The sequence below is a fragment of the Temnothorax americanus genome, unplaced genomic scaffold (assembly GCF_048541705.1).
Source record: "Temnothorax americanus isolate GAGA-0224 unplaced genomic scaffold, ASM4854170v1 Scaffold4, whole genome shotgun sequence".
NCBI classification, from domain to species: Eukaryota; Metazoa; Arthropoda; class Insecta; order Hymenoptera; family Formicidae; genus Temnothorax; species Temnothorax americanus.
Window position 1 is genome coordinate 1,636,651 of NW_027509547.1, and position 14,882 is coordinate 1,651,532.

Here is a 14,882-nt window from a genome sequence, read left to right on the forward strand (position 1 = left end):
GGGGCAGTCTGATTGGTCTCCGTGCTGATGGGAGCGTCGTTGCAACCCATGCTCGGGTTATGTATGCGGCGTGCCAGGGGTTGTGCGCGGGGGATAGTCGAAGGCGGATGAGGATCGCGGGGGGAACGAGCGAGGGGGCGGCGCGGAGACGGGTGAGTTTGAACGTCGGTACAGATACGGCATTATGAAAACACGAATGTACTTTTAAATCAATACCACCATCGTATTGTGGGCACCGGTGAGGGCGGTACGTTCGCAACCCGCGAATACGCGGGAGATGAGAGGAAGAGAGAGAAAGAGAGAGAGAGAGAGAGAGAGAGAGAGAGAGAGAGAGAGAGAGAGAGAGAGAGAGAGAGAGAGAGAGAGAGAGAGAAAAAGATAAAGACAGAAACGGAGAGGAGAGAGTGGGACCGACGGCGCTGCCGAGGGGGTCATAAGGGAATAGAGGGACAGGATAGGATACAGGGAGGTTGGGATACCAAGGGGTAGGAGACCGGAGGAATGGCTCCGTTATGCGAAAGGCATCGTCGTGACCGCGCGCGCCTTTTACATTAAATTATGACAGTATCCGTAACGGTACGAACACCGTCCCGTGCCTCCTGCGAGATATGTCTTTCAGCGTGGAAGTGGATTTGGCATGGGCTAGGAGATCGAGTACGCGGCGGAGGTCTCGCGAGCGAGCAACAGCCGTTTTTTTTACACCGCGGCTCGTAATTCACGCACGAATATACAATGTATATTTTCAGAATTTTAACATCGTGTTATGCTCCGCTGAACGATGTCAGCGTATTATGTATAATATATTAGGAAAATACATTATCATGGAGGGCTCATTTGCAAAAATAATTTTTCAGTTCCAAATATCATCCACAAATATTTACATCAAATTGAGATTTAAAAAAATATACATATATACATATTATATATGTATATGCTTTAATTTCAAGGAGAAAGTACTTACCGTTTCTAATTTCATTTCAACTATAAGATGTATATGTATATGACTCTATTATCATTTAACAAAATGGTCTAAATAATAGAAATTTCAGATAATTATCTTCATTACCGCGGCAACGGTAAAAATTGCAAAAAAACGATAGAGCGAGATAAAGAAAGAATATTTCGTGTAACGCGATATTACTAGATTTGTTAGAAAAGCAAAGAGTTAATACCACTTAACGCCAAACGCGAACGTTATTGAATAAAACTTTTTATTCCGCAGGCGTCAGATTTTTATTCTGTTATTCGCGCACGTGTAAAAAATTCCGTACGCAAACACCGTTTACGTGTCCGTGTGTACGTGTATGCGTGTGAACGTGGCGGCTAGCACGTGCATGATAGAAATTTTTACTCGCAACGAAGGAATGATGGAAGCATAGTCGACCACCTGTATGCTTTAACAGTGGATCGAACCGTGCCTGTTAGCCGACGCGTCTGACGTGGCGCATCCCCCAATGTATATGCATTTATTTTGGCCTTGCGAGATCATCGACGCGTCTTTTACGCTAATCAAACCCGCTTATTAAAAAAAATACGCTTTTAATTACGCTTACATGCTTAATTTAACGAATTTGCATGTTTACAAAATATATCGTGCATCTTTTTCTACATGTAGTTTCACGTACAAATTACAATGTGGTAATTTCCAAGAAAAAGGCATTTTAACTCATTTTTTTTTTTTAGATAAATTGAAAATATATAAAACGTTCGGATAAATTATTTGCTTTGTATCTCGTCTAACTGGCTAGTATTTTACAAACAAATCTACATCATTCGTGTTAATTTTTAATTACATATTTTTTAATTAAATGTGCTTTATTTTCTCTCAACGTTACAACGTTGTTACGCGTGCTAGACGCGCTTTGGTTATAATAAAAATAAAAATTTTCTCTATTGACGAGATATATCAATAGAAATTAACTGCCGACGTAGGAAAATGCCTGTTGGAGTCTGCGTAGGCAGCAACTGATGAGGGTAGCAATGTTTCCGGCATAGTCCCCGGGCACGTGGTGCTACTATTGATTTTAATTTTAGTGAAAGGGGTGGAAAAATTAGAAGGGTGGAAAGAGGATGGCAGCCGCGCGGGCGGCGGTAGAAAGGAAAGGAGGCGCGAGCGTGTAAGCCAGAGAGGGAAATAGGGCTGGCGAGTGTAACGGAAGGGTGTGAGAAAGAGAAAAAGGGCTAAGGAAAGAAAGAGAAAGAAAGATGAAGAGAGACATAGCGCATGTAGAGCGATAGAGGGTAAGAGGGTGAAAGAGGGAGACGCAGGGGGGAGAGAGAGAGAGAGAGAAAGAGAGACCAACGGAAAAAAAGCTGAAGGAGAAGAGGGATAGCGAGAGCGGAAAGTCGGCAGTGTCGAACAGTTTCGCTTTCATTTCCCTTTTTGCTTGAAGGCAAAGGTATAGTCGTTGCTCGAGGGTAGGAGGGTAAAAGTACCTGCCGTCATAGAGAAAGATAGAACGGCAAGGAGTTGCCGGGACGCGGCGGTAGAGAGAAAGAGAGAGACGGGTGGCTGTGGCGACAGGGATGTGGGACCAAGAACGACGAGAGGGAGGAGGGGAGGGGGAGGCCGTGAAAAAGACGGGCACGGGAAACCTTGAAAAAGAAGCTCACCACGTTGTTGAACGCGAGAGGCAACACAGGGGGTAAGATATTTAAATAAAAAAAGACCGGGAGCACGCGCGCGAATACGAGCGGGGGTTGAAATGCCGGCGATATTTCAGTGCGAGCTCAGATTTCAACGTCGTAAACGCGCAAAAGTGATTTTTCTACGTTATATCACGACGACGGATGCAAGGAGGGGTAAAGCAATGGATTTATACGTACTGGATCAAAACAGTTTAATTTATATCGGCTTTCACAAGTCGACAAATTTTCGTAACTTTAACGAGTTTATATTTGTGGACGAGAGAAACAATTAGGTAGAGATCAACGAGAGCTGCACACCTCCCAGCATCAAAGATTCTTCAATCATTCTCGACTCGTCCGATTATATCGTTTCCGCAAAATGTATTCTCCGACGATTAGCGTTTTATCGGCCTTCAACACGCGGCTCTCCGATTTTGTAGCACTTTCTCTTGCACGCGCGCCACCCAATCCTCTTCCTCCCTCTCCCTCGGAGTGTGCCTTCCTGGTTTTTTAATTGTATCGTGCGTTTATTCACACGGACGCACAAACGCGCGCGCGCACACGCTTCGCGGAGAGGCACACGTGTCCTGTACGTATATGCGTGCGCGCGCCGGCAGAAATGTACGAGAAAAGACACGCACACATACCGAGAAGGAGAGATGAGAGGAAGAGAGAGTGGGTGGGGACAGAGAAAGTGAACTGGTTTATGAACGTCTAGATTAAGGGCAGGTATCGACGGAAGTACTTGAAGAAAAACCATTAGGTTTTTGGAGAGAACATATTTATTCCATCCGCGCGCGCGCGCACGAGAGAGGAAGATAAAGAGAGAGGCGGAAAGAGAGATAGAGAGCAAATACCACAAGCGATACCGCCGATGTTTTTTGATACGCACGATCGCCGCATCGAAGCTGCGACACGCGCTTCACGCGAGAATGTGTGGGATTTAACGCGATTGTCGACAATGTTGCATATCCGCACTCGTCATTTCGTTCGCTATAAGGCAAAGTGAGTGCCTCTGCGCCATGCGTTTTAGTGACACGTGGCGTCACGCGAGCGCCGCATTATTGGCACAATAGAAACGTAAAATTTCATTTTCGCGATAAAAAAAGACAAAGTCATTACGATGCCTAATTAATACCGCAGGTAAATACATTTGCGATAAAAAGATAGATCGAATTCTGTTTTGCGCCGCGATTCAATAACGCGAGAATATTACAATGGGTCGCGTTTCAAGCTATTATTTTGTATCGTTATTAACGAGCGTAAAATTGAAGCCCCGCGGAAAATGCGGGGAGAGACGAAAAAAAAATTGTGGGAAAAGGACAGCGGCATATTATAGGCAGACGATGGGATATAGCTACGCCTCTTTTCGGCGGTGCCGCGCGCACGCATAATTAGACGAGGACAACCGAAATCGCCCCGATCGGCCATCGGGGAAGAGACGGTGCGCGGCGAAGAAACACGGCGAAAAATTGACACCGGTCGAGAGCCGACGGTATCGTCGATGATCGTCCTCATTGGCCGGTGGCGAAAAAATCCCATCGAATCAGCGAACGAGGTGAGATTTGCAATTAAAACGCGGGCTGGTCCGCCACGCGGGCAGGGGACGAGGCGGGGAGAGGGTTGGGGGATGGAAATCGGGATCGGTGGGGCAGGGGGACAGCGACGCGGGAGCGAGAACGGGAACGGGGGTGGACGGATGCCGCCGTCCGAAAGGGCGCAATAAATGTACGCATTGCGCAGAATTAGTTGATTAAAATATAAAAGAAGAACGGGTGGGGATGGAGGGGCGCGCGCGGCGGGCGGGCGGGAGAGAGGGGTGGATGTGCAGGGCGGGAGGGAGGGACGACGCGGAGAAATATGGCAGGGGAGAGCAGAGAGATAGGCGCCAGAAGGAGAAATCTCGTTTCCCCTCTCAGTCCCGCGACTGTGTGCCGTGTGTGCGGGCCCCCCCCCCCCCCTCGGTGCTCCCCGCTCGCCACCCCGTCCCCCCGCGACTCGCCCTTCCGCCCGCCGCGCTCCGACTAGGGTGGCTGGCGGGGGCCAGAGCGCGCGCGGGAAAAAGAGAGGACAGTCGCGGAGCGAGAGAGCGCAGCAGCCCGGGAAAAGAAATAATCTGCGAGCTGTATTGACGTTTCTAGTCTAACTCTGATTGAATTATGCATGAGCACACCAGCGATACCGACGACTCTCCTTCACTGCCGCCGCCTCCGCCGCCACCGCCGCCGCCGCCGCCGCCTCCGCGGCCACCGGCGTCGCCTCTCTGCGAGTCCCGGTCGTTCGCTTGGGGTGCTCGCGGTTTTTTATATATATATATACATATACGTACACATGTATCGCTCTTCGATGTAGTTTGTTCGCGGTTAGAGAAATGGTAGAGCACGTAGATGTACGGTTCGGAAAACGAGGCTAACCCGTTGGCTAAACTGCACTATGAGAAACACGCGGTACAAAGGGATGACGTTTGGGGAACCGGAGAGCGTCGCTATTGGTGAGATCCGTATGAAATGTAAAATTTTATTGATTACAGTAAGCAAAATTGTTTTATCGCATATGAACGGCGAGCGTCTGTGAGAAATAATGATGATCGTTGGAATTACATTCGACACATGCCTTTTTCTTTTTCAACACTAATTTTAAATAATTATATAGCAACTAGCATGCCCCGTCGGGCTTCGCCCCGGAGAACATGTGTATTAAGACACGCAAATAGTCTCTCTCTCTCTCGTTCTCTCTCTTTCTCTTTCTTTCTCTCCCTCTCTCCATATGCATTGCTCTCATACGCGTAGCTTTTGCCATTTTTTAATTTTCAATATTACAAACTTATATTTCGGAAATAAAGCATTTTTGCATATAATATGCCATACCTCAATTTTGTGTCAATACCGCCGGCATTAGCATTACCCAAGATGTACCACGTGGAGGTTGCCTGGTCGGATTTACACCTGTTGTGTATGTGTGTTTGTGTTAGTGTTTGTATGTGTGTGTGTGTGTGTGTGTATAAGGAATAAATACCGGGTCAAAAAATAACACCACAGGAAGATTCGATCAATTATTTTCCGAAAAAGCGACTTTCGATATTAATTAATTAATTAATATTTAACATGTGAATTTAACAACTTATTTAGTCTCAAAAATTCTACCCTTGTTTTATGTAAAATTCTTTACTATTATAATAAAAAAACAGTTTGTAGCCTTTTTTTATTTGCTATGATCTCGGTAACAAAAAATTATACACTTTATAGTTCTCCCTGGGAAATTCTACCCCTATTTCATATACTTTTAGTAAAAATTCGGTCAAATGGTTTTTAATTCAAAAAACTTCTGATACCGGTTTTCAAAAAATCGATATTAAAAGTATATGAAATTTAATAAAAATTCGGTCAAATGGTTTTTAATTTTAAAAATTTCAGTACCGGCTTCCAAAGAAATCGGTAACAAAAAATTATACACTTTATGGCACTCCCCGGAAAATTCAACCCGTTTTATATACAATTCTTTGAAATTCCGTCAATTATTTACCGAAAAATTGAAGAAATTAGAAAAACCGGTTTCCAGAAGATCGGTAACGAAAAACTATACACCCTATAGCACTCCCCGGGAAATTCTACCCCTATTTCATATACGTTTAGTAAAAATTCGGTCCATTGGTTTCCGAGATCATAACGAACAAAAAAAATGCAATCCCTGTTGCTTTATAATAATAGTATAGATTTGAAAAAATATATATCGCCAATTGAGAGACAATTGAAATAATTCATTTCTTTCGGTATCAATTTTCGCAATAGGAATCCTTAAATTACAAACGTTCAATCCCGCAAAACTCGTACGCTCTGTTATTAACTCATTTTTTAATAAAATCTTTTGTCTTTGTTTTTTTTTTTTTTCAATAAAAAATAATTGATTAAATGTTAAGAGATCAAATGCCGTCTTAAAGACGATTCGGAAACTACGCTGAAACACTCGCGAGACGTAATTAATAATAATTATCGGCTAATAAACGGTCAAACGCGTTGATCCGCTTACGCTAAATTACGCTCCATTCTGTTTTACTCGCGAAACGACGTGCCGCGACGCGCATTATGGCGCCCCCGATTGTTGCATCGTTTAACCGATTCGCTAATGGGGAAGCTAACGGAAAAGAGTAACAGCTACAGATGCTTCTCTTCTCCCTCTCGCATCCTCTCGCACCCTTGATGCACGCTCCGGATGGGATCTCCTTTTAGTACCTCGCGCACGTAACCGATCACGATACTGGTGACAACGATTTACGTGCTTTCACTTGATCTCGCTGCATTTCGCTCGGAAGGGCATCCTCTTCGCGAGCTATACCTATATACTCAGAATTGAAATACGGAAGAATTTCCATACGAAATAAATTTTTGCGTATACGAGTTTTATTACATATACTTTATGCATTTAATTTATACAAATATATATACGTATTTAAGAAATATTAATTAAAACTTAAAAATTGTCAACTAATGCGAAGATATTAACGCAAACTTAATCCAATAACCGGTTGTGAATATTAGATAATCTCTCATAATTACGCTTCTAATATTAAAATTTCATATTAATCTTCGAACGGTAAAATGTTTAGGTATAACAGCCGAACAAAGAAGTGTGAAAGTCCTTTAATCTGTTTAAATTCATTACTCTCATAAAATTTCTTCCTTCCATTATTTCAAAATAGATTTTCTGTATCAGAATTTAGTTTCATTATATCCCCATAGCCCAAAACTTTTTTCTTTTTCAAGGATTAATAAAATAGAAAAAAAAAATAATAAAAACAACCACATGGCGTGATTATCGCGAACGAAGAAAATAGAAAACAAAACAAAAAGAGATTTCTGGATATAAATAAACAATGCATATCCCGTTTCTTTGCAATCTATTTTTAAAAAATATTAGTTTTACAGAGATATGCATGCGTGCGAAAAGACCAGAATTTCATGAGAATTAAGCGAGAGTCAATATCCTCTGTTTTTATTACCAAACCTCCCTGCAAGCGAATTTCATATTTTTCAACTGTACATGTATCGCGGTGATAGCAGAAACGCGAGGAAGTATACAAACGAGAGAGAGATTACATCTAGGTGCAGCCGCAGAAATTTATCGGCAAAGAGTACTGGTTTATTATGCAGCTATAGACGCACATACGTCCATACGTCGCGCAGCTTCAGTAAGCCGACCTCGCGACAGGGGCCGTTGCCAGAGGGATGCTGAGTCTCTCCCGCCATTGCGGGCTAGGTATATCCTCCCCACTTCTCGTTGGCGAGAGCGACATAGGAGCATCGCGGACTATACTGCTAAAAACGGGATCGATACTAAAACGCTTTTAAAATCGAGGCTTTTGTAATTAACTCTCGCCAACTTACCGGGCCCCGGCCCGCGATACGTTTGACGATGCAGCCGCGGCGGCCGAATGCTACCGCGTTTACGTGCGACGTGATCCTTCCTGCCGTCCACCCTCGCGTTCGTATCACAGCTCGTGCTGCGTGTACCAGAAGAATGCACAAGAGTCCAAGAGCGTTTTCTCGACAATCGAAATCCCGACTATTTTAGTCCAGTGAATACCTTGATTTCAATGGATGTAGGATCACGAATCTTCGATACAGAATATTCATAATACCTCGAATATTAAACGTCATATACTTGCAAATACTTTATGGTACGGCACGATTTAGATATACCGGTATTTTACATCAAATGAGAAAAAGTATTAACGCCAGGTTAAATTCGAGGCATATAATTATTACTACCATCCGGAGGAGCTTAAACTATAATTATCACGATAACTGTCATCTCTAAAGACATTATCAATGACTTGAAATTTTCTGTTAATGCGTTTCAATTTGCAGTATTATGTCAGAACCGGTATTCTTTATGAATATGATCAGTATATCCGGATTTAAGCTTAATAATATCTCTTGATACCATTTACAAATTAACGTAATATTCCTCTTTGAAAATGTAATTCCTGATAAATGGATTACTTTTACGAACATCTCAGGTTGATAATAATAGCAGATTTTATGCAGTTGCTTGTTAATTATCTTCTTACTTCTCATCCATCGTCCCGACTGGACTTCTCATTAGTCGTACTTGCCAACTACGATATTCTCGCGATTTCTACAATCGTATCGAAATTATAAGTATCATAGTTTCAAAAAATAAAAAAAGAAGAAATATTGATTGAACGTCCCGCTATCGGTATTAACAACGTGAAAAAGAGAGATAGTGCTGGCCATTCATTCCCGTATATTTGTAAAACACTGATGGTTTCGAAAGAGAAAAAAAAAGGAATGTGTATGAACGAATTTTTCGACTATCCTTTCATGTTTTAGTTCACATATAAATCGTCCCTTACAATACAATTTTAACTTTTTGTAAAAAATTTTATAATCGCGGCATTGCAATGTTCTTCGTTTAAAGTTGACTCTTCAGTCGTGAATTTACGTTTGATTAAAAATCTTTGAGCGTGCGTGTAAAAAAAAACATGTTTTAAAAAGATTTTCTCTTTAAACAAAATATTCTTGAAAGGTGATTTATAAAATTCGTAGCACGCGCGCTTCGTTCATCAGATTTATTCAGATTTGTATTCAGAAAATTTGTTATTTTTTTCAACCACTTTTTTCCCTACGGATAACAAATTTTATAAAACGTTGTAATTTGTGCAAATCTAGAAATCTGTATATTTCAACGGTGCTAGCGCATTAAATATTTCCTTTCAAATATTGCATAATCTGATGGCTCTAATTTCGAGCTCCAATCTAATTAGTATTAAAATTGTATTTCAGGAGATACATTTGAGAGTAATAAATATTATCATCTATTACTCTTCCTTTCGACGATTATTTCCAAAGATCGTGGGGAAATGGCGTTTAATTATGCTACTCAATTGAATGAATATATGCTACGTTACTTTCAACGTTTTGCTCAATTATATTCCAGACACACAAACAAAATCAAGCGTCTTTTCTTTACATTCAAAGCCCATTATTGTGTTAAAATGATAACGATAGCTCGTATTTTTTTTCTTTTTTTCAAAAACGAGTCGGATATGTTCCGGATGTTATGCGCGATACGCGTAATGTGACGTTCATGAATTTTTCTACGGCGGCGTGTTCGATACGTTTCCAAGCGCGTAGCCGTCCAAGGAAGCCGGCGCGAGAACGCGGATAAGCGAAATGCGAGATAGGAAAGCAGATAAGATACGCCCTGGACGATGGAGTACCGCCCTCCGAGCGAGCGCGTTTTATTTCGCTTTTTAATAAGGACCTCGTTTGGAACTCTAGGCTTTAAATAGATCAATACCTACGTACTTCATCCCTGGCAACGAACCCATCGCGTTTCCGCTCGCTTCAACCCCCTGGCCACCCTTTTTACCTCGCACTCTTCCACTACCAACCCACCCCTTCCCGCTCCCTCCCCGCCCGCCCGCCCGCCCGCCCGCCCGCCTTCACCGCCCGCCTCTTCCTCACCCCACCTTCGCTCGCCGTCTCCGTCTGACCCACCTGTTCACCCTAATCCAGTATCTTCTTTCCCTTCGTTACGCATAACACTGTCTTTCTCTGCGTTTCTGTTTTCCCCCTTTTCTCTTTCGCGCGTCTCTCCATCCCCTCTGTCGTCTCTCTTTCTCTTTCTCGCTCTCCTTCTCTCTTCCTTTCTCTCCGTTTCTGTCTCTATCTCTCTTAACAAACCATCCGCGAGGGATCACCCTTTTTCGCGACTCCCCTCTAACTACTCTCTTCCCTCAGTCGCGGCACACACGCTTATTTTCAAACGGTTCCGCGTTACAAGTACATTCTTATACATGCATTTATTAGTACGTAACGCGCTGTATGTGCCGTGATGAATGTGTGCGCTCTTGCGTGAATGCGTGCGTACGTGCGCGTGTGTCACGCGGGGAGCGTGCGTGCACCGCTCTGTTTTCATTTTTCCCTTTATTCCCCTCTAGCGCGCTATTCTAAAGCTTGATAGTGTGCCGGTTGTGGAGATAGGTGGCGGCCCGCGGCCCACAGCCCGCTTTTTCCCTTTTTCTCGGGGTTTTTTTCCCCCCATTTCGCTTTTTATTCCTTTTTTCCCCTCTGTACCTGCCTCTCCCGGTCCCCCCCTACTTACCCTCTCGGATCCACCGTCCTCCCTCTCTCGCATCCCGCCTCTCCTCTCGCCCTCACCCTCGCGGCGTCGTTTGTCGGCCTCTCCGCGTGAATGGGCGAAATGTAGGTAGAAGCCCGTTTTCGCTTTCTATACGGCTCTCGGCGAAAACGAGAGTCACGTACGTTCCGGAGCACCACCAACGTTTCTAGCACCCGATATATATGGCAAAGCCCGCAATCTCTCCCCGTCCCCGCCCCAACACACCACCTATCGCCCTTTCTCCGCGGTACTGTTCGTCATACTGACCAAATGCGCGTTATCTGATGTGCGCACAGCGTGCGCGTTTGTTGACACAAAATCATGATCTTCCATTTATTCGCACATGTCGTTTGTGTTGTAAATAATTTATCTTTGCAACAATTTATTTATTATCTATTCTTATCGCGTGAGTTAGGATAATGATAATATTAATAATGTTGCTTTATTTTGCGTTTCGGAGCTCAATTTTCGAAAAGCTCATCGTTTCCGATCGCTTGTAGTACAGAAATGATCATTAACGATTTTGTTAAATCGGTACTGAATTAGTCACAATATATTCGCTATATAGTCACAAATAAAAGATGACTTGAAACAATCAATGCCACATCAATTACAAAATATTAACTATACAGAACGTTCACAAAAAGATCAGTATTAGGAATAGAAGACATGTAGAGTCTATACCTAAAATAAAAAAAAATTCTTAATCCTCTGTCTTACGCTTGTTCCTAATTATCTTTTTACTCATATTTCTATTCTGACCTCACAATCCAAGGATGTTTTATCTTATCGTATATATTGCGTATTCTTTTATTTAAAAATATAAATAAAAGAATTAAACGTTTTTATATATATTTATATTTAAAACAAAACTCTTTAAAAAAGCTTTCTGGCTTTCGAGTGATCGAAGATGAGATCATTGGAAGTAAACGATTTTTCGAGATACGAGGGGTCAGACCCATCTGCGCCCTCGAATCGGGGGATGAGAAGAGACCAGGATCTCCTTCTCTGTTGCGCCTCGTCTCCATCTATCCCGCCTCCCTCGCGCGCGGAGTCGGTTTCTTCTTTTTTTCTCCGCCACGGACCTACGCGCCGGAAAGGGTGATTTGTCGACCTGACCTCGAGAACCGTGGGAGCGTCCTTGACCTATCGACGCGGACACAGGACGTCGAGCGTCGGAAGCAGTGGATGTTCCTATGCAGCAGACGGATTCCTTCCTCTGCGGGCGCCGATTGACGCGCCCCATCCTACGATCGATCAACATGAATTCACTATGAATCTCATGGACGGAAAAACGCGCGGCGAAACGACCAGGTAGTTTTTTAATCTGTATCGATTTGATTCGGTTATACCGTCATGTACCACAATCCATGTTTATCAGCGAGGACGCCTCACGATAATACGAGATAAATAAAATGCGAAGAACGGAGTATTGTGTTTTTTATATAAAATGTATGTGATTTATTATCCCCAATGTTCAGTCGGAGAAAGAGAAAAGTCATAACTGACATATCCGAGACTTGCAATAGTAGTTAGCAGAGTTATTTTATATCGTTAAACATTAGCTTGTTCTACTTTTTATATTCGTCGGTGAAATATCTTAGCTCTCTCTGTATTCATTTTTTATCCTGTATAATTGATATCTTCTAAAAAAGGCGCAAGATCAAATTAATGTTAACATAATTAATGTTAAGTTATTCCATTAAATACATGCAAGTTTTATCTGATCGTTAGAATAAATTCAAGGAATCAAGATGTTTCGTCGATCAACATTCAACCTCGGTAAGTCAGTTCGCGACGTAGAACTGAATTGCGTAACAACGTAACAGAAAATACGACTCTCGTATTACAGGTTGGAGATTACGAAGTTACGTTAGACACATCACCTTGAAGATGCCCTCATTAAATCCGTCTTTACATTCAAGTCGCGAAAAAAAAAAATCAGCGAGGCTACACGCAAAGCGAGGAGAATAATGGGCGCGTTCGCTCACCCGCTAGACAAGGAAATGATGGCGCGGCGGGGGCTCTACACACATATCCGCGAGCCGTATAATTTCCGCGAACCGCCGCAAAATCAATAAAAGAAACATTACATCGGCGGCTGGCAGTACTGAGCTTGGCACGGGCCATGGGATTGGATGGGGAAAACGAGATGGGAACGAGGCGCGCAAGCGTTGCTAGAAACCTTGACGGCGGCAGAAGGGCTCGGTAGCTCGGCTATTCGACCACTAAAAGAGGTAAGAGAGAAAGAAGAGAGAAACCCAGGGGGGGAGGGAAAGGAAGAGGGACGACGCAGGCGGGAATAGTAGGCGGCATGGAAAGCTGCCGGATGAGAGAAGCGAGTCTTATGAAATATGGCCTCCTTGCGGAGGAGCTCGCTTGTGTTCCGCGTTGCTGGTGTGGCTGGCGTTCTGCGCGCAGAAGGAACGAGTTCCGAAGGGGGCGAGGAGGACACGGAGAAAGACAGGGAGATAGAGAAAGAGAGGAGGGAAAGGGATTTATTCTCTGATCCAGGATTAAGATTCCCATAAGGACGCTAAGTTTTGCGTTATGAAGACGGCTGAGAAAAAAATCTGTCGCAATATTTTGAACAATTATCTCAAAATTTGAGATGCAAAGTAGAAATCGCGGTGATGTTCAGAGGATCGCGTGGTGCCAAAGCGGTACCAGTTCTCGTACCGAGATTAATATATGATAGGGTACTGTTAATTAATTAAAATCTACAGTCTTATAACGTTGGTATCTAGATCGATGTCACAAAAATAGAAAAAAAGAAATAAAAATACACAGACGTTGTATTAATGATTAATCTTATTATCTAGCCACACTTATTTTCGAGTCCTTAATTCGCCACACTCCGGTCCAGAGTCAAAAGTTTTTTTTTCAGGCCCATAGAGGACATTAGGATACGAAAGGAAATGTAAACTAGAAGACCGACAGTTGTGTTAATGAGACGGCGCCTCTTTAGTGACGCTATTTAGAAGTATCGAGCTAGAGGCAGACCTGAATTAATATATATAGTAGGTAGGTAATTTGATGTATCTCCTTGTCGCGATCGTGAACACATAATTTATACGAAACGCATGTGAGTTACACGCATGGCTCTCTATCATCACCGATGAGCAACGAGATACGGTATTTGCGGCTTGAGCGAGGCGAAGATCCTTTCACGTGGCGCGGAGGAGACCGGGGTAACTTGCTTGACTATATAACAGTTTGGATTACGACGTAGCCGTACTCACGATCGAGAGAATTGATCGCTATAGAACGGAATTGGGACGCGGATGCAAGGAGGGAGAAAAAGGGGGAATAAGGAATTCAGCTTTATATGCGCGCGCGGAGAGATACTGAAAGGGAGATACATCTTTTACCGTTAATACGTTATTCAAACGATCGAGATTGCGGAACATGTAACGCGAGTCTTGGATATTAATTTTCGATTGGAGATTAGTCACGCTACATTTGCAATTCATTCTTCCGTCGACGTATCATTTCCGAAAAGTCCCATACTTACTCCTTAATTCTCACTCTTAATTTTCTCTTTACGTTAATTCGTAATAAACATACATGCAAACTTGGATTATTTTTAAATGCATGTTCATATATATATATATATAATGCAAGGAAAATTTTAATAATACCCCAAAACATACATAAATAAATATTATTTCTTAACAAATAATTCCGAGATATTTGATGATTGATTCGAGAACCGTTAATTCGACAGTCTCGTATATATATATTTTTTTCATTTTCGTAGAAAGATCTTAACTTCGACAATATTTTTAATCCAGAAATATCGCTATTCAAACTATTTTCACCACGATACCTTATTACTCAACTATGTGAGATATCGTATACATATCCTAGCAATTTCTACAAAGAGGTATTTTCTAGAAAGATTTCGGTTTAAAGTTTCGTACCCTTCGGCACCGCGTTGCATGCACCGAAAGATTATTGCATCGAGAAACAGGCAGCGCGAGAAGCCCGCGCGCGAACTAGCCAGCTTGTTTCTTGCGGTCGAGGAGAAGTCGAAAACCTCTGGTGAACCCTACGTACCCCCCACCATTGCGCGGGCCCCTCCGACTCCTTTCTTTCGTTTCAGACCG

At 42.9% G+C, this 14,882-nt stretch overlaps 1 long non-coding RNA gene across 2 annotated transcripts in view; it reads right to left on the bottom strand.

The window, feature by feature from the left end:
- The window catches only part of LOC143902436 (uncharacterized), a 68,860-nt gene that overhangs the window by 28,874 nt on the left and 25,104 nt on the right, over positions 1-14,882 (bottom strand). Inside the window, exon 3 of one of the 2 annotated variants that reach the window (XR_013258379.1) lies at positions 10,131-12,020. The exons of the other annotated variant lie outside the window; for it this stretch is intronic. This is a non-coding gene — a long non-coding RNA (uncharacterized LOC143902436). Of the gene's footprint in view, positions 1-10,130; positions 12,021-14,882 lie in introns of those variants that run through there. 2 annotated transcript variants of the gene reach the window in all.